The sequence below is a fragment of the Natator depressus genome, chromosome 3 (assembly GCF_965152275.1).
Source record: "Natator depressus isolate rNatDep1 chromosome 3, rNatDep2.hap1, whole genome shotgun sequence".
Lineage (NCBI taxonomy): Eukaryota > Metazoa > Chordata > Testudines > Cheloniidae > Natator > Natator depressus.
This window is the reverse complement of record NC_134236.1, coordinates 11,278,657-11,300,692: the sequence shown is the minus strand read 5'-3', so window position 1 is coordinate 11,300,692 and position 22,036 is coordinate 11,278,657. Positions and strand designations below refer to the sequence as shown.

Here is a 22,036-nt window from a genome sequence, read left to right as displayed (position 1 = left end):
GCAGATGGTGCCCAGTCCTAAGCCTCTTTGTGCTCATCCTAATCCAATTCACAGTGGCCACACAGGTGACCATAGCCCATTTATTCTGTGTCTGCAGAGAAGCGGTTCCCGGGGTGAGATGAGAAGGCTGCCCAAGGGAAGAGATGTAAAGATTTAGGAACCAATGCCAGGGCCTTTTTCCGGCTCTCTGGACATCCACCAGTTGATGGGAAAGTGCTTCATCATTAGCACACAAAAGAAGAGGGAAGGATCTTTATCTTGACCTTGGATTTTCTATGCCAGGGCTCAGGAGGGACGGGCACTGCTCTGGATTATTGGCCTGAGCAAAGCGATGTTCCTGGATTGCTTTCAGCGGGGTAAGTCGAGGAATATATATATATATCTTTTTTTACTCTTAAGGCATATGCCTTTCCAACTGTGGAGGCCCAAATGTAAGGCTGAGTGTGGGACATGGAGCCAAAAGGGGAGACACATTCGAAAGGCAACAATGCAGGAAGCTGGAATGGATGCAAGATCAATGTCAGTCTCGGTCCTGTTTTTCAGTATCTTGATTGTCCTCCCTTTGGACACCCGTCATTTACAGTAATAAAAGCGAGGTGATGATGGGGTCGCATGGGGCAAGCACGAACTTGCTTTTCAAATGAGGGCCGTGCCTCTGAGGGGAAGACGCTTGAGACGAATGATAGATTGGGCCAGAAGTATTACTGATGAATGTCTTTTGAGCTGTTTAGGGTCTTCTAGTGGGAAGATTTCCAAAGATTTGATCCAAAGCCCATTGAAATCAGTGGGCATCTTTGCCATTGAAATCCTTGTGCTTTGGGCCACAATGCCCTAGTGAGGCATTTCAGATGCAAAGAGTTTTCCTGTTCACCTGCCACTGGATTGAACTTTCCTGATCTAACCTGTCACGGCTGGTTGAAATCACACGTGACAATCAGGGATAGAAGCAGATTAAGGGCAGATCAACCAGATAAGCTGATATGGGCTCCCATGCACTGAGGGAGGTGCCCAGTGCTCCCAACTGGTCCTATCTGTTTTTAATAGCATTCCCCTCCTTGATTAGATTGGCTGATCTTGGGATCCCTGCTGTCAAGTCAGTGTCTGATGGCCCATGGAGCATGTGCCTTTTTCACCAGCACCCCTTACATTACCTACAGAGGCTGAACCGGGCCTTCTGCTTGGAAGGGGTCTCTGTGGGATCTGACCGGACCTCAGAACCTTTTTTAGTCGCGACCCTCAACTCCCATCCCTGCCTCTAACTGGAAGCAAGTCTGTAGATTTTTGGCCTGTCCAAGCCACAGGTCATTAATTCGTCCCTGCACCTGGGTGGCTTATCATGGAAAATGGATTAATTATTTGGACTGAACATAGACTCAGAGAATAACCAAATGTAAAGCCAGAAGGGGCCATGACGCACATTTCAGAGTTATGAACAACCTCCACTCCCAAGGTGTTCGTAACTCTGAGGTTCCACCATACTTATTTACTATTAGCATTTATCATCATCATCATCATCATTCTTTATATAGTGCCCAAAATACATTAGGTGCTTTTCAGGGCAAAGAAAAGGTCATGATATGGTCCTTCCTCCACCTCCTGGTTTTCCTTGTTGTATTGGGCTGCCCTTTGATCCGTTGTATCTGTGGGAAATCTTTATTGTTTTTTAATTATGTTGTTATTCTGTTGTGAAGAGCCCTGAGATGCTTGGCCAAGTGGGTGCACTTTATAAATACCATAATTAGTAGTATTTGTGCCTACAAAATGTGTTCACACCCCCATTGCCCACACGCATGTTGAAAATGGGAAAACTGCACGTGTGAATTAGCAGTTCTGTGCGGGTCTGTTCTGAGGGCACAAATGTTCATACATGCAGGTGCAATTTAGGCGTTTATATTTGAAAAGGTGGTCCACTCCATTCCCCTGTTAATGCAAAAGTGTTCCCTCTGCTCTTGCATCCAGTCTGTTCTCCACTCTTGCATCCAGTTTAATCGTATATGACCCACTTCATTTGGTGGATTATCCCAGTCTAAATGGCCTCAATTTCCCTTCACTCACCAATGCAAGATTGTTCCCTATTGTGCATTTAGCAGTTTTCTATCCAATCTAATTTTAAATGTGCCAAGTGATGCGTCTTCCATCTTTTCCATCGAGCCACCACTGGCACTTTTTAATACTTGCAGACTATTTTAGTTTCTCTTACACACTGGTAGGCCACGTAATGTATATTTAGTTCTTTTAATCTTTCTCATACGTACAACACCTTAATCTCCAATATGTCTCTCAAAGTCTTTCTGGCTTGCAGATAGCCTCCATTGTATGCAATATTCTAAGGCCTTGATCTTGCAAAGCACCTAAGTACACGCATAAGTTTACTCACATGAACATTTCCATTGCTGCCCATGAGCAAAGCTACATGCATACTTCAGTGCTTTGCAGGAGAGGTGGCCTAAGTATACAGATGGAGCATAGCAAATAACTCTGTGCAAAATAGTCGGGGGAGGAGGGTTCAGAAAAAAAACCATTTGAAACCATGCGTGTATGTAGAAAATTGGCGCTTTTGTGTGAGGCCATATTGCCAAGTGAAGAAGACACTGGGTTGAGACCTGGGAGACAGGAGCTCTATCACCAGTTCTGCCACTGGCTTGCGGGGTGGCCTTGGACAAATCACTTCACCCTCCTACTTTTATCAGTCCTGTCTATTTAGACTGCAAACTCTTTGGGGTCGGGACTGTCACTCACTATGGCAAATGCAGCACCTAGCACAATGGGCCCCCAATCTCAGCGGGAACCCCTAAGCTGCACTGTCATACAAATAAGTAAATATAATGCTATATAAAAGGACATCTTGCTCAACAGCGGTACTACATGGCTTTGTATTTTTGCCTTATGTCTCAGCAAACAAATTGTCAGCTAACTTCCCACAGCAGAATCTCCACTGGGGTGATCATGTAAGTGGCAGAGAGATCGTGGCTTGTGTTTCAGATCCCAGGCTGAGTGATAGAAAAAGAATCTCCTGGTGTATAAACTGAGAAAAAATTGATCTAGAAGTCCTTGGAAAAAATTAATACCTAATTTTACAGTCACCTTTTGGACTACAGTTGCACTTCAAAATTGCAAAATATCATGACTATAACAGATAGCAGCTGGTAGAGCTGAATCAATACTTTGTAACAAATAATTTAGTTCGTTAATTTGCCTTTCACCCCCCCCACCCCTCATGGAACCTTCACGAACACATCACAATTGTCTGGAATTTGTTATTTGAAATGACGTGATTGAAAGCATTTGCAAATTTCATTTACTCCGTGGCCAGACCTGAAATCTAAAAATCATGCTGGGCTGGTTAGTTGCGATCGGTCACAGCGTCCTGTGATAGCATTCCTGCTCCCTGACAGCACGAACGTAACTCGTACCACCAGGATTTTGGTGTGAAATCCTGTGGAAAATGAATTCCGAATTGCTTTTTACGAGTACCTGTGCAATCTTGACATTCTGCAACGATTCATGCTAGTAAAAATGAGCCTTCATGCAAAGTGAATACAAACGATTTGCAAATGCAGCTTGAAGCCAATTCATTTAAAAATTTGAACTAATGTTCCTCCATATTTTTGCTGTATTCTTCCAGCTGCATTAGTCACTGCAAGCTTGTGTGTTTACTTCCTAGACTCATAGACAGTATATTATTTTAAGCCTTTCCAATTGCACCCAAAGCCTCTTAATAACTAATCTCAATTTTTTTTTCGCCCATCTGCCTTTGAAGTGGATATAGGGAAAAGGGGGCAGTGGTCAAACCTGAATTCAGGTCAGGATCAAGTATCGGCTGGGGATTGGGGCCGAGGAAGATCCCTGAGATGAGCTCAGTGTTATACAAGCTTCATGTGGCTTCTATGTATGTTTTTTGGAAGAAGTGGGTTTTGAGGACAGGTTTACGGCAGAGAGAGGCTGCATGGTGCACTGGGTTATGGAGGACGATCTATCCACTTAAGTTTTTATAAGGTTACCCACCAACATGATATCTGAGCACCTTCCATTAACAATTCAGGCACATGAGAGGAGGTGTGGAATCAGCTGGTGTACATTAAAGAGTGCTGGCCAAGTACAGAACACATACAGGGAAGCAAGGGGCAACTAGAGATGAGATGGAAGCTTGGACAGAGCTGTACATGGTGCTGGATGTGAACATGACATGGAAAGAGATCAGACTCAAGGAAGAGGGGTGCCTCTGATCTGGTGGCAGGCAGGGGATATAATTTTAGTGGCAGAATTTTCAATAGGAGTGAGGGGAGTACTATGGAAACTGGGGGGAACACAGAAAAAGTTTGCAGTAGTTGAGTCAAGATGCTCAAACACTGATCAGGATTTTATCAATAACAGATGGAGAGAGGAAGGAATAGATCTTGGAAAGATTATAGTGGAGAAACCAGTAGGAGCAATGACCCACATGTGGGGTTTCGGGGAGAAGGACAGAGAGGAGATGAATATGACACCAGGATAATGAACTTGGGTTGAATACAAGGAGGGTGGACTGATTATTCACAATGGAAGAGGGAAGAGTTTGTGGCGGGGAGATGTCCAAGCAATCTTCTCTGAGATCCTTCTGTCCTGTGAATGAAGGAAGACAGAAGGCAGAAGATTCTGGAAGTGAACCACTGGCTAGGTAAGTGGTGTAGAGTAGAGGGTTTGGGTGTTGCGGAACACAGGTCCATTCTCTATTGAGAGAGGGGGCTGTATAGTTTAAATGGCCTCTGTAGAAGGGGAACCAATCTCCTTGGGGACAGGCTGGTTAGAGTAGTCAGGGGGGCAATAACTAATAACAAAAAGGGAAGGTAAAAAGAGGGAAGATATGCGTATTCAGCACAGAATCAAGATGTTAAGAACAAAATTAATCAAGGAACCAAAGGATATGAAGAGAAGAAATTCTTGAATTGCCTATACACCAATGCTAGGAGTCTGAGTAACAAACAAGAGGAATTGGAATTGCTCATTCATGAGCATACATTTGATACAGTACTGAAACATGGTGGAATGGTTCACACAATTGGAATGTTAACATCCACGGTTATAACCTGTTTAGGAAGGATCAACTGGCCAAAGGGGAGGGGGGATTAGCACTCTGTCAAAAATGGCATTACCTGCTTCAGAGTCACCAATAACTGGAAGAAAATGATCTGGAATGTGTATGGATCAATGTCCTAATAGATAAAGCATAAGATAAGGTATTAGTTGGTGTCTGCAACAGAGCACAAAATCACACTAGGGAACAGGATGACCACTGCCATACACACATATCTATAGTGTGTAGGAAAAAAAGCTGTGTGAGTGACATATGCTGGATGTCTCATGCTGCTAGAATTACATCATCCTTGGAATTTCTAAATATTATAGATGACAATTCCCTAACTAATGAAGTGTTGAAACCAACACGGGGGAATTCTATATTAGACCTTATCTTGACAGCTAAAGAGGAACAGATCAATGGTAGATTAGGTACAAGTGCTCATGACTTGATCACATTTATAATGTGCAAAGAGAACAATATTCAAACCGGTAATACATATGCAAGGAATTGTAGAGAACTGATTAGGGAAGCAAAGGGACATGAGGAGAAATCTGTGGCCAGCAGAGTTAAGGCTAATAGCAGTTTTTAAAGTACATTAGGAACAAAAATAATCCTAACAATTATATTGGTCCATTACTAGATGAAAAGGGTAAAATTATCAATTATAACGCATAAAAGGAAAAGGGTGATAGTGAATAATCAGCTGAACATGAGCTCCCAGTGCAATGCTGTGGTCAAAAGGGCTAATGAGGTCCTTGGATGCATAAACAGGGGAATCTCAAGTAGTAGTGGAGAGGTTATTTGATCACTGTACTTGGCACTAGTGCAACTACTGCTGGAATTCTGTGTCCAGTTCTAATGTCCACAATTCAAGAAGGATGTTGATAAATTGGAGAGGGTTCAGAGAAGAGCCAGGAGAATGATTAAAGGATTAGAAAACATGCTTTATAGTGAGCTCAATCTAAGCTGACTATCTAATCAGTCAGCTTAACAAAGAGAAGGTTGAGGGTTGACTTGATCACAGGCTATAAGTAGCTACATGGGAAACAAATATTTAATAATGAGCTCTTCAGTCTAGCAGAGATAGATATAATATGACCCAATGGTTGGAAGTTGAAACTAGTTAAATTCAGACTGGAAATAAGGAGTAAATTTTTAACAATGAGGGTAATTAACCATTAATCAATGGAACCATTTACGAAGACTCATGATGGATTCTCCATCACTGACAATTTTAAAATCAAGATTGGATGTTTTTCTAAAAGATCTGCTCTCGGAATCATAGGAGGTCAGACTAAATGATCACAGGTTCCTTTTTGTCTTGGAATCTATTAAAATACAAAAACTATTTTTTCAGTCACATATGTATAATTTACATATGAAACACAAACCTGAGAGAAACCGGAGAGCGATTTGGTGGTTGCTGTGACATACTCTAGGGCATTAGAGTGAGCCACGTCCAGAGGTAGACATCGTATACATCAATTTGAGGGAAACACTTTATCTGGTCTCAGGCGAAATGCGGACTGTGATTGCCAGAGCCACAGCTCAGGATGAGAGTCTGTGGACAGTGAGTAAGGTTTCAAGACATCGTGTTCTCAGCCCCTATCACTAATTCAGGAAGAAGCTCAGAGCCCTAGATGGGATTTTGTTTAAAGACACCAGCATGGTGATCCTTAAAAGTATTACAGAAAAACATGTTAAAAAGGACATGTGAAGGCTATTTAGGGATTGAAAAGTCTATAGGAAGGGCTAGAGATGTATTATACTGGCCTCAAATGAACAGCAACATTGAGGCAGCTGTCAAGGTTTGTTGCGTTTGCCATACATACAGGCCAGGTCAAACAAAAGAACCCATGCTGTTGGCACAGGAAAAGTAGGCATAGATTTGTTTACAGTGACTGGCGAAAAAATGTACTCAGTCTAGACTATTATTCTCACTTCCCTGAGATAGCTTTACTGGCAGATACTACCGCTAAATGGGTGATTGTATATGACAAGTCTATTTTTGCTATACATGGTATATCTGACATAGCAATGTTTGACAATAAGCCGCAATTTAGTAGACATGAGTTTAAGCAGTTTGCAATGAAGCTTTGGTTTAGACATAGAATCATAGAATCATAGAATATCAGGGTTGGAAGGGACCTCAGGAGGTCATCTAGTCCAACCCCCTGCTCAAAGCAGGACCAATCCCCAATCAAATCATCCCAGCCAAGGCTTTGTCAAGCCTGACCTTAAAAACTTCCAAGGAAGGAGATTCTACCACCTCCCTAGGTAACGCATTCCAGTGTTTCACCACCCTCCTAGTGAAAAAGTTTTTCCTAATATCCAACCTAAACCTCCCCCACTGCAACTTGAGACCATTACTCCTTGTCCTGTCCTCTTCTACCACTGAGAATAGTCTAGAACCATCCTCTCTGGAACCACCTCTCAGGTAGTTGAAAGCAGCTATCAAATCCCCCCTCATTCTTCTCTTCTGCAGACTAAACAATCCCAGCTCCCTCAGCCTCTCCTCATAAGTCATGTGTTCCAGACCCCTAATCATTTTTGTTGCCCTTCGCTGGACTCTCTCCAATTTATCCACATCCTTCTTGTAGTGTGGGGCCCAAAACTGGACACAGTACTCCAGATGAGGCCTCACCAATGTCGAATAGAGGGGAACGATCACGTCCCTCGATCTGCTCGCTATGCCCCTACTTATACATCCCAAAATGCCATTGGCCTTCTTGGCAACAAGGGCACACTGCTGACTCATATCCAGCTTCTCGTCCACTGTAACCCCTAGGTCCTTTTCCGCAGAACTGCTGCCTAGCCATTCGGTCCCTAGTCTGTAGCTGTGCATTGGGTTCTTCCGTCCTAAGTGCAGGACCCTGCACTTATCCTTATTGAACCTCATCAGGTTTCTTTTGGCCCAATCCTCCAATTTGTCTAGGTCCCTCTGTATCCTATCTCTGCCCTCCAGCGTATCTACCACTCCTCCCAGTTTAGTATCATCCGCAAATTTGCTGAGAGTGCAATCCACACCATCCTCCAGATCATTTATGAAGATATTGAACAAAACCGGCCCCAGGACCGACCCCTGGGGCACTCCACTTGACACCGGCTGCCAACTAGACATGGAGCCATTGATCACTACCCGTTGAGCCCGACAATCTAGCCAACTTTCTACCCACCTTATAGTACATTCATCCAGCCCATACTTCTTTAACTTGCTGACAAGAATATTGTGGGAGACCGTGTCAAAAGCTTTGCTAAAGTCAAGAAACAATACATCCACTGCTTTCCCTTCATCCACAGAATCAGTAATCTCATCATAGAAGGCGATTAGATTAGTCAGGCATGACCTTCCCTTGGTGAATCCATGCTGACTGTTCCTGATCACTTTCCTCTCGTGTAAGTGCTTCAGGATTGAGTCCTTGAGGACCTGCTCCATGTAACCACTAGTCCCCATTATCCCCAGTCCTGCAGGCGGGTGGTAAATGATGTTAAAATAATAAATCACCTGCTTAAAAAGGTTACAGAGTCCAACTCTGATCCATATTTACTATTGCTAAATTACAGGTTGGCACCAATGCAATATGGTTTGTCACCTGCAGACAATCTGTTTAACAGAAAACTGAGAACTAATGTACCTGTAATGGTGGGAGCTGATGTCAGAGGAACTGGGGATGTGCAAATGCATAAAGAGAGAAATATAGCTAAACAAAAAAGTAATATGATTTGGGAGTCCCAGGAGATGCCACCACTTCATGACCATGATGCAGCATGCACCTATGACGGAAATCAGTGGTGGCAAAGAGCGCTGATGTCATGTGAGTTTGCCCCACAGTTTACTAGGTGGCCATCCCAGACAGATACAAGCTGAGGAAGAATAGGGGACCCCTTCTCCAACTTCCAGAAGGGAGGGAGATAAGGGGCACCGAGTCTGCCATTTTGCTTGAGAAGGTCTCAGTTAGGCGACAACTGCAACAGGTCAAGACAACCAAGCCCCAGGACACAACACTTCCAGAACAAATGGACTTGCAGTCTCCTAACAGTAGTATTCATATTTCAAGGGAAATCCACAAGTCCAAGTGACAGCAGAGGGCACCTCAGGGATTAATTGAACACTGCTAATGAGCTTAGTTAGTAGATTAGCTATAAATTGGCCATAAGTTTTTGAAAGGTGTGTTATATCATTGTTCTTTAAATGTTGTTATTAAGTTATGGCTGGGAAAGGAAGATGTGGGAAGTGATCGAGCAGATCAAGGGAAGTGATTATTCCCCTCTATTCGGCACTGGTGAGACCACACCTGGAGTACTGCATCCAGTTTTGGTCCCTCCACTACAGAAGGGATGTGAACAACTTGGAGAGAGTCCAGTGGAGGGCAATGAAAATGATTAGGGGGCTGGGGCACATGACTTACAAGGAGAGGCTGAGGGAACTGAGGTTATTTAGTCTACAGAAGAGAAGAGTGAGGGGGGATTTGATAGCAGCCTTCAACTACCTGAAGGGGGATTCCAAAGAGGATGGAGCAAGGCGGTTCTCAGTGGTGGCAGATGACAGAACAAGAAGCAATGATCTCAAGTTGCAGTGGGGGAGGTCTAGGTTGGATATTAGGAAAAACCTTTTCACTAGGAGGGCGGTGAAGCACTGGAATGGGTTCCCTAGGCAGGTGGTAGAATCTCCATCCTTAGAGGTTTTTAAGGCCCGGCTTGACAAAGCCTGGCTGGGTTGATTTAGTTGGTGTTGATCCTGCTTTGAGCAGGGGATTGGACTAGATGACCTCCTGAGGTCCCTTCCAACCCTGCTATTCTATGATTCGATGTGGCATTGGGAACTGGACCTTTAAGTCCGGGGGAGGATCACTGCAAAAGCCTATGTGCTGTTACGCAGAGGCAGTTGGAATTTCATCACTGGGTACAGAGAATCTCTGTCAAGCACCAGGTCCCAGAGTGGTCAGTGGACACCACACCAATTCTCAAAACACAAAAGGAGTCTACATACTATACTTTGTAAAGTAATGGAACAAATATTAAGAGAAAAAGTTCACTGAACAGCTGTAGGGTAAAGGAATTATGAGCATTAAGCAGTACTGCTTTAATAAGCAATAAATCTTTCCAGACACACTTGCTCACGTCTTTTGTTTATTGAATTAAAAGATCAGCAAACAAGAGGAGCTGAAAAGATGTAATTTTTTTTGGATTTTAAAGCATTTTGACTGTGTTTTATGAAATGGGAATGGATGGGAATCTGGGAGGCAGTGACCATGAGTTGGTTGAGTTCAGGATCCTGACGCAGGGAAGAAAGGTAAGCAGCAGGATACGGACCCTGGACTTCAGGAAAGCAGACTTCGACTCCCTCAGGGAACGGATGGCCAGGATCCCCTGGGGGACTAACATGAAGGGGAAGGGAGTCCAGGAGAGCTGGCTGTATTTCAAGGAATCCCTGTTGAGGTTACAGGGACAAACCATCCCGATGAGTCGAAAGAATAGTAAATATGGCAGGCGACCAGCTTGGCTTAATGGTGAAATCCTAGCGGATCTTAAACATGAAAAAGAAGCTTACAAGAAGTGGAAGGTTGGACATATGACCAGGGAAGAGTATAAAAATATTGCTCGGGCATGTAGGAAAGATATCAGGAGGGCCAAATCGCACCTGGAGCTGCAGCTAGCAAGAGATGTCAAGAGTAACAAGAAGGGTTTCTTCAGGTATGTTAGCAACAAGAAGGAAGTCAAGGAAAGTGTGGGCCCCTTACTGAATGAGGGAGGCAACCTAGTGACAGAGGATGTGGAAAAAGCTAATGTACTCAATGCTTTTTTTGCCTCTGTTTTCACTAACAAGGTCAGCTCCCAGACTGCTGCGCTGGGCATCACAGAATGGGGAAGAGATGGCCAGCCCTCTGTGGAGATAGAGGTGGTTAGGGACTATTTAGAAAAGCTGGACGTGCACAAGTCCATGGGGCCGGACGAGTTGCATCCGAGAGTGCTGAAGGAATTGGCGGCTGTGATTGCAGAGCCCTTGGCCATTATCTTTGAAAACTCGTGGCGAACGGGGAAAGTCCCGGATGACTGGAAAAAGGCTAATGTAGTGCCAATCTTTAAAAAAGGGAAGAAGGAGGATCCTGGGAACTACAGGCCAGTCAGCCTCACCTCAGTCCCTGGAAAAATCATGGAGCAGGTCCTCAAAGAATCAATCCTGAAGCACTTACATGAGAGGAAAGTGATCAGGAACAGTCAGCATGGATTCACCAAGGGAAGGTCATGCCTGACTAATCTCATCGCCTTTTATGATGAGATTACTGGTTCTGTGGATGAAGGGAAAGCAGTGGATGTATTGTTTCTTGACTTTAGCAAAGCTTTTGACACGGTCTCCCACAGTATTCTTGACAGCAAGTTAAGGAAGTATGGGCTCGATGAATGCACTATAAGGTGGGTAGAAAGCTGGCTAGATTGTCGGGCTCAACGGGTAGTGATCAATGGCTCCATGTCTAGTTGGCAGCCGGTGTCAAGTGGAGTGCCCCAGGGGTCGGTCCTGGGGCCGGTTTTGTTCAATATCTTCATAAATGATCTGGAGGATGGTGTGGATTGCACTCTCAGCAAATTTGCGGATGATACTAAACTGGGAGGAGTGGTAGATACGCTGGAGGGGAGGGATAGGATACAGAAGGACCTAGACAAATTGGAGGATTGGGCCAAAAGAAATCTGATGAGGTTCAATAAGGATAAGTGCAGGGTCCTGCACTTAGGATGGAAGAATCCAATGCACCGCTACAGACTAGGGACCGAATGGCTAGGCAGCAGTTCTGCGGAAAAGGACCTAGGGGTGACAGTGGACGAGAAGCTGGATATGAGTCAGCAGTGTGCCCTTGTTGCCAAGAAGGCCAATGGCATTTTGGGATGTATAAGTAGGGGCATAGCGAGCAGATCGAGGGACGTGATCGTTCCCCTCTATTCGACATTGGTGAGGCCTCATCTGGAGTACTGTGTCCAGTTTTGGGCCCCACACTACAAGAAGGATGTGGATAAATTGGAGAGAGTCCAGCGAAGGGCAACAAAAATGATTAGGGGTCTAGAGCACATGACTTATGAGGAGAGGCTGAGGGAGCTGGGATTGTTTAGTCTGCAGAAGAGAAGAATGAGGGGGGATTTGATAGCTGCTTTCAACTACCTGAAAGGGGGTTCCAAAGAGGATGGCTCTAGACTGTTCTCAATGGTAGCAGATGACAGAACGAGGAGTAATGGTCTCAAGTTGCAATGGGGGAGGTTTAGATTGGATATTAGGAAAAACTTTTTCACTAAGAGGGTGGTGAAACACTGGAATGCGTTACCTAGGGAGGTGGTAGAATCTCCTTCCTTAGAGGTTTTTAAGGTCAGGCTTGACAAAGCCCTGGCTGGGATGATTTAACTGGGAATTGGTCCTGCTTCGAGCAGGGGGTTGGACTAGATGACCTTCTGGGGTCCCTTCCAACCCTGATATTCTATGATTCTATGAAATCTGGATTGAAAAATTAATTCAAAAGTCTTGGATAGGAATGCTGTCATGTGGATTCAAAACAGCCCGAAAGGCCACGAACAAAGGATAGTCGAGAGATAGTTGAGAGAGCCCTGAGCTGCAAAGCTTAGATTCAGATTTGGGTCCAAACATCCTCAGAGTTCAGGTTGTTTATTTCCAGTTTATTTTCAGGCTCATCTTCCAACAGCTGGTCCATGAATATTCCCTTTAAAACACTGCCCCAAGCCCAGAGGTCAAATATATACCTTTCACACAGATGTCTCCTGATAGAGACCATTGTAAAATTGCCTAAATTTCCTCATGTGCATAGGCGCTGACTCTGTGGTGCTCCAGGGCTCAAGCACCCAAGGAAAAGAATTAGCAGGTGCTTAGCACCCATCAGCAGCCAGCTTCCCCCTACCTCCAGCGCCTCCCACCCGCCATGGATCAGCTGTTCCATGGCGTACAAGAGGCACTAGGAGGGAGGGGGAGGAGCGGGGCCTGAGCGTGCCTGGGGTTGGGGGCAGAAAGAGGCGGGACGGGGGTGCGGCCTTGGGGAAAAGGGATGAAGTAGGGGCAGGGGCCGAGTGAAGGTGGGAAGAGGTGGGGTAGGGTGAGGGTTTTGGGGAAGGGGTGGAGTGTGGGCTGGGCCTGGGGCAGAGGCAGGGAGTCGAGCACCCACGAGTAGAGAGGAAATCGGTGCATATGATCATGTGGCTTAACCCCCACCACCTACAAGACTAGGGGATGCACCCAATTAGATGTAAGAACATAAGAACGGCCATACTGGTCAGACCAATGGTCCATCTAGCCCAGTATCCTGTATTCCATCAGCGGCCAGTGCCAGATGCTTCAGAGTGAATGAACAGAACAGGGCAATTATCAGGTGATCCATTTCCTGTTGTCCAGTCCCAACTCCTCTCAGTTAGCAGGTTAGAGACACCCAGAGGATATGGTTATGTCCCTGACCATCTAGGCTGATAGCCATTGATGGACCTATCCTCCATGAACTTATCTAATTCCTTTTTGAATCCCATTATAGTTTTGGTCTTCACAACATCCTCTGGCAAGGAGTTCCAGAGGTTGACTGTTCATTGTGTGAAGATGTACTGCCTTCTGTTTTTTTTTAAACCTGCTGCCTATTAATTTCATTGGGTGACCCCTGATTCTTTGTCGTGCTTTGCACTTGAGGAGGTGAGTAGCTAATTGGCTCCTGGCCACAGGAGGTAGAGCTAAGCCGTAATAAATAGATTGAAGGAGCTTAGTTGAGGGGGAGATGACAGAGGAGACAGGTCTCTCTGGCTGAGAGAAGTCCAGGATTAGGATACACAGCTAGTGACAAAGGAGGCAGTGCAGACTCCTGCAAGCGAAGCCTTGAGACAGGGGTTGCAAGTGGAGAAGAAAAGACTTCAGTTAGCCCAAGAGGGCAGAAGAACTATGCAGTTTTATCTGGACTTTTGTTTGGACTTGTTTATGATACCCCAGAAGGGGTCTGAACTCAGGTGACTTGGCCAGATTGCTGAGCCCCAGAACACCTGGGGCCAGAGGCTGGCAGCCGGCAGGTGGTGCTGGAGCTGAAGATAGCAGCAACGCCCCACCCTGACACACGGGGGGTGTTCCGAGGGAGCGTGAGCCTGGCCACACTACTGTTAATGTTCTGTTTTCCCCGTGTGTACCTGTCTATACTTTAGCTCAGTTAAACACGTGAACAGCTCAGCCGGGTCAGACTAAAGCATGTAATATCCCAGCTCCTGTCCCTTATCTAAGCATTGCGAAGAAGCGTTTGTGACTGTGTGACAAGTAACCTCCCAGGGCTATGGCTACCCCAGATATGCTCCTTTACAGCAATAGGGAATGATTTCTGTGTGCAGAGTTTCAGGAGTTTCTTTTCCTGCTCTGGCCCTAGGGCACCAGAGAGGAAGTGCAGCAAACTGTGCAGTTTCAGGGGTGATTTGAGGAGGGGATGGGAAGTTGGCCTTGCCTGAGTACTGGGGCTGCCCATCAAATTCTGCGGTGTGCGTTGCCTTCTGGAGTAACAGTGAACCAAAGAGAAGGGAGATGGGAGGCTACTGGGGGAGGGAGGGAACACAGAAAGACAGTAGGTGAGGGGAGTATCCAGGGGAAGCCAGTGTGGAGGGAGTGTGGGGTTCAGGCAGAGAGGGGGCGGTCAGCCATGAGGGAATCAGTGTCAAGTGGAGAGGGAATGGTCAGCGGCGAGGGAATTGGGGTCAGGTGGCGAGGGGGTGGCTAGAGGTGCAGGAATTGGGGTCTAGTGGAGAAGGAGTGAGGGACTCGGGGTTGGGCAGAGATGGGGTGGTCAGCAGTGAGGGAATCGGAGTCAGGCGGAGAACGTGTGGAGGAAGTTTGGGATTCAGGCAGAGAGGGGGTGGATCGTGATGAGGGAATAGGGATCAGTTGGACAGGGAATGGTTAGAGGTGAGGGACTTGGGGTCAGGCAGAGAGGGGTCGGTGAGTGATGAAGGTATCGGGGTAGGGCAGAGGGGGAATGAGGAAAGTGTCAGGGGAAGCCAGGGGGGAAAGACATCAAGAGCCAGTGCAGGTTGAAGGAGGATCAATATGGGTGTCGAGAGCCAGAATTGTTGGTGTTCCTCTGCCACTAGGCGCTCCGGTGGGAGCATGCCCAATCTGAGTTAGACAAACCCCGAACATGATGGTAAGAGGTGAAGGAATCCAGAGGTTGGGGAAGAGGGATGGGGATTAAAACACATGCAAGTAACATGAGTTGTATTACACAGTGAGTGAACCTGATAAGTTCTCCAGCAGGGAACAGGGTGAGGGCAGCTGTGGAAAGCCAGAGGGAAGAATTTGGGGAGAGATATGAAGGAGGACGAATGGGACACACAGAGGGGAATGGGACTGTGGGACATGTGGGAGGAGAATGATGGAGCTGATGAGTGAGAGGAGATTAGAGGTGAGAGGTTGGCACAGCTTAGGGCCCTTTGTAGTGAGGCCAAGCACTTTTAACTGGGACTCCATGTGGCCAGAGGGCTGGGAGAGGACGGTTGTTGCAGTTGCCATGTGTTGCCTAGATAGAAGAAGTGAGAGGCAGGGAGGTCAGAGAGGAGGAGGACGTGGTTACCCAGGGCAGATTGAACCGTGAGGCTCCTATTAATGCTAATGGGATAGGAGCCGTTGGCTGACTTCTGTGTACAAATTCCTTTGGCCCGATGAGGGTTGTTTGCACACTGTCCACTTTGATTGGTCTAGGTTCTGCACTCACTTGCCCAGCTGTGGGATTGGTCAGCTAAGATGCGCACTATTGTTCAACCCCCTCATTGGGTTACCTGGCCTTTACAGACAGGAGTTCGGACCAGCAGAGCTGTTCAGAGAAAGGTGATTCCATGTCCCAGAGGATTTCAATATTCAGGTTCAATATTCTCTGTGAAGGGCAATGGGGCCTCAAGGCTCTGGAGCACCAGATTCTGGAAGCCCTGGGACTCTGGACCTGGAGCAGTCCACTGGACTTGCTGCCCAGGATCAATCGACCTTTGAAGTCTGGGCCCCGCAGCAGTCTGCCCGGTTGGCTACTGGGGTTCCTGATGGGTGAATTGGCAGGAAACCGGGCAGGGTTCTGAAGGAAACCTGCCTGGCTGGCAGGGTTCTGGTTGTATTTTTGTGAAATTGCCCCGTCTCTGTGAAACATTCCGATTTTGCTGAGTAGGCAAATTCAGATGAAACAATGTTTGCTCTGAATTTTTCAGCTGAACATCTTAGTGAAGCTTTGATTCTCTCCAGGAGAGGCTGATAGCACATCTTCAGAGGAGAGCAAGATCCAGGAGACAGCAAGCCTAGGGAATCTAGCTAGGATATTTAAAATCTTTTCATCTGAGCCAGGGTTTCTGTATTGTCCTAGTGATGCGGATACATTCACGTACCCTTGTTTGTCCCATGTGATTAGTACCAGGTCTCTGGCCTGGGGTTTTGGGAATAACACAGTCCCTGCCATGCTGTATAGTGTCCCTGCCAATATATAGCAATATTTTATATATCTCCCATACCCGCCTTACACAAATATGCATGAGCCCGTAGAAGAAAAGAGCAGTGCAAAATCGCTTGCACAAATATTCACAGAAAAGTGAATAAGAAGAGGTGGGAATGTGGCTGAACTCGCAAAGCGTTGATGGATAATTGCAGCACTTGGCAAAGGTCCAGCCCTCACAATGCTGTCATTAAAAGAAGCAGCAGCTGCTGTGGCCCAAAGTCAATAGTGCTTTTCATTCAAGGCTTCCAAAGCACTTCATAAAATGTACACGCCAATTTATTTACAAACAACTAGAGATGGGTCTGAACCAACACTGAATCTAAACACTCCTGAACTTTGGGAGTTCAAAAGCCAGATGTATATGTTGCTGTTTCAGCCCATTACAAACAAGTGTATAACAAGGGACGCTTCATATATTGCGGAAATGCAGTCACCTCTTGGGTGGTACACAGTATCTGGTTAGCAGTACACAACAGCCTTTACCCTACACTATAATTTAAGCCCATGATTTATTATCAAGGGTCAACACTGTGGTTGTCGATCTAAATTGGAGCCCATGGTCTGTATTAGGGGTACATGAACCCCTGTTCCCCACAACACACACATGCCTCACTGGCACGGTGGATGCTCTATTTACAGTATATAACATATTTTTATTATTATATTTCTCTCCCCCCACCGCTTTTCCTCTCCTCACAGTCTCTGCTAAGCAGAAAGTAAACCCCACAACTATGGCTTCTGAATCAAAGTCTAGAACCCAGGATATCTTTGTGGGTTCAGATTTAGGCAAAATGAGCTGACCTGCTCTGAGGCTCCAGTCCTGTAACCAGACCTGTGTGGGTGAATGGTTGCACCCTGGAACACCAGTGACATCAATAGGACTCAACATGGGCACAGGGCTTCACCTGCATAGATCCGATTTCAGCATCAGGGCTCGAGTTTGCAAAAATCATGATTCCTCGGCGGCGTGCTGTGTTTATTTTAAAACAAGGTTCCAGTTTATGGTTTAAGTTGATAAACAGGTCATACAACTACCCCAGTGCCACTTTCGACAGACTTAGTGTTTTAAAAACAGTAAGCTTTGAAAAATAAACAATTTCAGCTCTTTTGTCATTTCAAGCGGGCGGGTTTCTGTTCTGCGGGATTATGCCCTCAGATTTATTACTGAGGAGTTAGATAATACATCTAGAGCTGGAGGGAGGAGATTTGCAGTCTACAGCGAGGTCTTCAGCAACTGTAAAGCCATGAGACTCTGCTGATTTACATGAGCTGAGGATCTGGCTCTCTAGCTTTTGTGTACTTGTGGCACCTTAGAGACTAACCAGTTTATTTGAGCATGAGCTTTCGTGAGCTACAGCTCACTTCATCGGATGCATAGCATATCGTGGAAACTGCAGAAGACATTATATACACACAGAGACCATGAAACAAAACTTCCTCCCACCCCACTGTCCTGCTGCTAACAGCTTATCTAAAGTGATCATCAAGGAGGGCCATTTCCAGCACAAATCCAGGTTTTCTCACCCTTCCCCCCCCCCCACAGACACACATACAAACTCACTCTCCTGCTGGTAATAGCCCATCCCTCTTTGAAACCTCTCTTTATAATGCGCATGATAATCAAGGTGGGTCATTTCCAGCACTAATCCAGGTTTTCTCACCCCCCCCCCCACACACACACCCCCCTCCAAAAACCACACACACAAATTCACTCTCCTGCTGGCAATAGCTCATCTTACAATGTGCACAGCAATAATCCAAGTTTAACCAGAACGTCTTGGGGGCCCCCCCCCCAAGACGTTCTGGTTAAACTTGGATTATTGCTGTGCACATTGTAAGATGAGCTATTGCCAGCAGGAGAGTGAGTTTGTGTGTGTGGCTTTTGGAGAGGGGTGTGTGTGGGGGGGGGGGTGGTGAGAAAACCTGGATTAGTGCTGGAAATGACCCACCTTGATTATCATGCGCATTATAAAGAGAGGTTTCAAAGAGGGATGGGCTATTACCAGCAGGAGAGTGAGTTTGTATGTGTGTCTGTGGGGGGGGGGGGGGAAGGGTGAGAAAACCTGGATTTGTGCTGGAAATGGCCCTACTTGATAATCACTTTAGATAAGCTGTTACCAGCAGGAGAGTGGGGTGGGAGGAAGTTTTGTTTCATGGTCTCTGTGTGTATATAATGTCTTCTGCAGTTTCCACGATATGCTATGCATCCGATGAAGTGAGCTGTAGCTCACGAAAGCTCATGCTCAAATAAACTGGTTAGTCTCTAAGGTGCCACAAGTACTCCTTTTCTTTTTTCTTTTTACGAATACAGACTAACACGGCTGTTACTCTGAAACCTAGCTTTTGTGTGTTTAAGTGCAAGAGAATTCTTTGAGAACTTGTAGCTGGGAGGAAAATCTGGACTAACATGATTGAAGATGAATTTGTTTTAAATGAATGGATAAAATCCAAAATATCTGAGAAGCAAATATAAAGAAAACTTAGTAAGAAAGAATTCTGAAAGAATACGGTCTTATCATCTAGCACCTATCTGACTTTTATAAATGAATCCGTAACTTTTGGGGGAATTAATTCAGTGATCAATAACGTGAGGACCTAACAGGATGATAGTGGTTAGCAATGGAAACATCCAATTTGATCACAGAATCTGTTCCCCACCCCCAATAAGGGGAGGATTTAGTTTCCCAATAAGGGACATATCATATTAAACTGATACCACACTAGTTCTTAGCCACAACACTGATCTGAACCAGGCATAGTACAGGCAGGCATTGCGTAAGCTTCCCTCACACAGCACTGCTAAGACATCTCACTACCCCTTAAGCCCTTAAATTCTGCCAAGTAGAGATTGTCTGTTGTGCTGTGGTTTTACAGTGAGAAAACACACCTACACAATGGTGGTGGGTACCAATATAAGAATCTGGGTGGATGGGTAGATAGGAATGTCCACAGAGGACGATGAATGAGCAAACTCCATGCCTACTTGTGCATGTGACCTAGTCTCAGCTGTAACACGGAGCTGGCCTCAGCTGTAAGGACAGGATGGGGGATGGGGCATAACCAAGGCATACATTGCCTCCCCACTCTGCCCCAGTGCTGTAGGGGTGGGGAAGGTCTAATGATGAGATAATTCCTTCCTCTTAGGTCCCACTACCAGAGAGGGAGATAGTCGATCTTTGAATTTAATAGGCTGTGGCGTATTGTAATGTATGTGTGTGTAGCCTGTTACTTTCTATGGGTGGTACATGGACATTATATAAACCCTGCTTCGAGTGCCATCTAATTTATAGATTCATAGATTCCAAGGCCAGAAAGGACCACTGTGATAATCTAGTCTGACGTCCTGTATAACCAAGGCCAAAGAAGTTCCCCAAATAATTCCTAGAGCAGAGGTGTTAGAAAAACATCCAGTCTTGATTTTAAAATTGTCAGCGATGGAGAATCCACCACAACCCTTGGCACATTGTTCCAAAGGTTAATTATTTTCACTGTTAAAAATTTACACCTAATGCAGACTCTTGTTTAGCTCAAGTGATAGAATGTTTTCAAAGCGGAAGGTCTTGAGGTATATCCCCAGTGCATGTGTGTGGTCAGCTGATGACCAAGATGACCAGCTGTGTCCATTATAATATTCCTATTTGATTCCAAGTCTCCAAGAATTTTAATTTCACATGCCTGGCACTGGTGTCAGCTGTGCTTCCATATTCACCCAGACAGAGAACACAATCTATACCATGTGACTTATCTGACAAATCACTACAAACCGATTTATTTGAGCATAAGCTTTCGTGAGCTACAGCTCACTTCATCGGATGCATACTGTGGAAAGTGTAGAAGATCTTTTATACAGACAAAGCATGAAAAAATACCTCCCCCCACCCCACTCTCCTGCTGGTAATAGCTTATCTAAAGTGATCACTCTCCTTACAATGTGTATGATAATCAAGGTGGGCCATTTCCAGCACAAATCCAGGGTTTAACAAGAATGTCTGGGGGGGGGGTGGTAGGAAAAAACAAGGGGAAATAGGTTACCTTGCATAATGACTTAGCCACTCCCAGTCTCTATTCAAGCCTAAGTTAATTGTATCCAATTTGCAAATGAATTCCAATTCAACAGTTTCTCGCTGGAGTCTGGATTTGAAGTTTTTTTGTTGTAATATCGCAACTTTCATGTCTGTAATCACGTGACCAGAGAGATTGAAGTGTTCTCCGACTGGTTTATGAATGTTATAATTCTTGACATCTGATTTGTGTCCATTTATTCTTTTACGTAGAGACTGTCCAGTTTGACCAATGTACATGGCAGAGAGGCATTGCTGGCACATGATGGCATATATCACATTGGTGGATGTGCAGGTGAACGAGCCTCTGATAGTGTGGCTGATGTGATTAGGCCCTGTGATGGTGTCCCCTGAATAGATATGTGGGCACAGTTGGCAACGGGCTTTGTTGCAAGGATAGGTTCCTGGGTTAGTGGTTCTGTTGTGTGGTATGTGGTTGCTGGTGAGTATTTGCGAATGCAGACTAACACGGCTGTTACTCTGAAACCATTCAAACAAAGTTTGTCAAACAATATTAAATAATGAATAGACTGGAAAATATTGTGATCTTCCTGTTTATATGCTGGGGTAGAAAAGGATGACACATTTGTCATTGTTATTAATGAAAAATTATAATCCAACACTTGTAAATTGTAGTAAATCAAATGTTGTACTTACACAGTAGAGCTGGTCAAAATTTTTCAAGTTAATTTTTTTTCACCCAAAAATCCAGTTTGGTCACTATCTAAATGTTTCACATAAACAGTTCAAGTTTGGCAATTTTTCAATGAAAAAATTGTGAAATAAAATGAAATAGACATTTTACTTTGGTATCATTTCAAATTCTACATTTTGTTTTGCTTTGGTTTTCAAAAACCAAAGCAAAACAACCATTTGAAATCAAAGTAAAATGACAAAAAAGTTAATTTCCAACTTTTTTGTCCAAAAAAAGCCCAAAATCTTCCGTGAAAATTTTCAAATGAAATCCATTTTTTTTTGCAGAAATAAAATTGGATTAGTCAATCAGCTTTGTTTGAAACATTGACAGAAATCATAAAACTGTGATTCTATGTGAAAAAAATGACTATGTAACAATGGCACCTCCTAGTACCTACGTGGAAAAGAGATATTGGATAGTAGATGATTCTTTAATCTAACAGAAAAAGGTATAAGAAGATTCAAAGTCTGGAAGCTGAAGCTAGACAAATTCAAACTGGAAATAAGGCATAACGTTTACCCGTGAAGGTAATTAATCTTTGGAACACCTTATCTAGGGAGGTGATGGTTTCTCGCTTGCTTAAAGTGTTGAAATCATGAGCGGGTGCCTTTCGATAGGATATACTGTAGCTCAAACAGAAGTATAGGCTTTATGCAGAAATTGCTGAGTGAGGTTCTATGACCTGTGTTATGCAGGAGGTCAGACTAGCTGCTCATAGCAGTCCCTTCTGAATTTAAAA

General features: G+C 45.0%; 1 protein-coding gene across 1 annotated transcript in view; it reads left to right on the top strand.

The window, feature by feature from the left end:
* Positions 1-267: 267 nt before the first annotated feature.
* RP1L1 (RP1 like 1) overlaps positions 268-22,036 on the top strand; it is a 55,371-nt gene continuing 33,602 nt past the window's right edge. The window contains exon 1 of the mRNA XM_074946765.1: positions 268-356. The gene's annotated coding sequence lies outside the window, so the exon portion shown is untranslated. The remainder of the gene's footprint in view (positions 357-22,036) is intronic.